The sequence below is a fragment of the Alligator sinensis genome, unplaced genomic scaffold (assembly GCF_000455745.1).
Source record: "Alligator sinensis unplaced genomic scaffold, ASM45574v1 scaffold23_1, whole genome shotgun sequence".
NCBI lineage: Eukaryota > Metazoa > Chordata > Crocodylia > Alligatoridae > Alligator > Alligator sinensis.
In genome coordinates this window covers 867,681-869,736 of record NW_005841890.1, presented here as the reverse complement: position 1 = coordinate 869,736, position 2,056 = coordinate 867,681, and the positions used below count along the sequence as shown (strand labels likewise).

The 2,056-nt window shown below is 39.9% G+C and overlaps 1 non-coding gene across 1 annotated transcript; it reads left to right on the top strand.

Annotated features, from left to right (window-relative positions):
* Positions 1 to 1,557: 1,557 nt before the first annotated feature.
* Positions 1,558 to 1,628, top strand: TRNAG-GCC. Its single transcript has one exon. It is a non-coding gene; the product is annotated as a tRNA-Gly (tRNA).
* Positions 1,629 to 2,056: the final 428 nt, after the last annotated feature.

Here is a 2,056-nt window from a genome sequence, read left to right as displayed (position 1 = left end):
AGCTATAGTTTCTCTTCCTTTTTTTTCTCCACTATTTATTTTTTTTTTCCTTCCCCCCTGGCATCTCTGTTTCTAAGAGCCTCTCCCTAACTTTTCATAAGAATTACATTACATTTGTGCACTTTTTAAAATTTGTCAATTTTGTCTCCCTAACTCCCTAAAGACTCTGGCTTCTCCATCACAGACGCACAATAATTGTATAATATTGATGTTATTCTTCTATTTTTCAATTCTAATTTTCTTCTGCCATATATCAAAATACAAATTTGTCTCTTAACATCTACAGTGTATATAGAATAAGATTAGTCTATTAGTTGAACTGTCCAAAGTGATTTGTTTCTTTTTGGTTATGCTCGCTCTTTTAATTAGTTTATTTCCTTAAAGTACATGTTTTGTTTTGTTTTGTTTTGTTTTGAATCTGTACAATCTTACCGTTTGTCAGACTCTTTCTGCCTATTAAATATATGCTTTCTATTTTTTCTTAAAAAAAAAAATGAACCTTTTATAGTATCCCTATTAGAACAAGCTGGCTTTGCTTGTTGTAATTGCCATTTTGATCGTATCTTGAGCAAATCTAGATTGTAGCTGGCAGTGACACAGCATTGACTAGTACACTAAGTAAAATAGATAACTCCAGCTGGCTCCAGAGAAATTTCTTTGGAGAGTGAGCATTTAAAATAGGTAGCACAGAATTATTAAGAATGAGAAGGGAAAATGGAAAGGCTTAGAAGTGGGGAAGTCTTGTGGTAAAAGCAAGTGAAGAGAAAAGGTACAAAATAATGATGGAAAACAACTGTTGCAGTTGTTTTCATTCACCACTTCATTGTGCTACGGATGTTATACACACATAACACATTCCTCTAGAAATCACAGTCTGGGAATCTTTTGGACTATCTAGCTAGAGTAAATGATAAAAAAATTAATGAATATTGAATGTAAATGAAAAGTAATACATAACAAGGGTGTGACTAACTATTAAAGGTTTTAGGCCTGGCAGAGCTCCAGTACAAGTTCAACCTAAACTGTTCGAGAATCATAGAAAAATAGGACTGGAAGGGACCTCCAAATCATTGCTGCCTAAACCATCTGAGATGTGTGTTTCTCTAACTTGCTCATAAAAAAAAATCTGAGAATGGAGAGTTCGCGGTCTCCCTCATTGTGAGAAAGTTCTTCCTAGTATCCAAACTAAATGTATCTTCCTGCAATTTAAAACCACTGCTCTTTGCTCTGTTTCCTGAAACCAGAGAGAATAGTTGATCACCATCCTCTTTATAATCACCCTTAATGCACTGGAAGACTGTCATTGGACCTGACTCCCCACCCTACCTCCCGGTATTCTCTTTTCCAGGCTAAATAACTCCAGTTCTTCCTGTAGGACTCCATCCGTGTTTTCTGGAGGTTAAGTGTTACCAGTCATGTCAGGTTCCTTCAGTCTGGATGGTTTATGCACTGAAGAATACCATCTGTGATGTGGTGCCCCTTACAACCTGTTTCATTCCAAGAAAGAGACTGAAAGCTTCAGTTCTTAGTAACAAAAAGTTATCAAAAAGTTATCAAGCACTGGTGGTTCAATGGTAGAATTCCTGCTTGCCATGTAGGGGACCTGGGTTCAATTCCCAGCCAGTGCAGGTACTTCAAGAGGCTATTTTACCTGGACATCTGCTAGGAGGAGCAGTCAGTCAGGTCTGACTGCTCATGTAGGTTCCTAGCCAAGATACAGGACCTCCACCTCACTCAGGAGGTGCACAGTCCCACCAGGGGAAATGCTTTGCTGGACTTGGTCCTGGCCACAGGTTGATGACCTGGTGAAGGGACTGTGGGTTCTTGACTATCTGGGCAATAGCAATCATTGCCTGCTGGAATTCACCATCCAGCACAGGTTGTCAAAGGCCTGCAGCAAGGTAGCAGCCCTGGACTTCAGGAGGGCCAATTTCAATGACTTGAGGAGATTAGTCAGTGAGGCACTGAGGTCCTGGAGGGGAGGGGAGTTGGGAGTCCAAGAAGAGTGGTTGTTCCTTAAGGAGACAATCCTCCAAGCCCAAAGGGTTACAGTCCC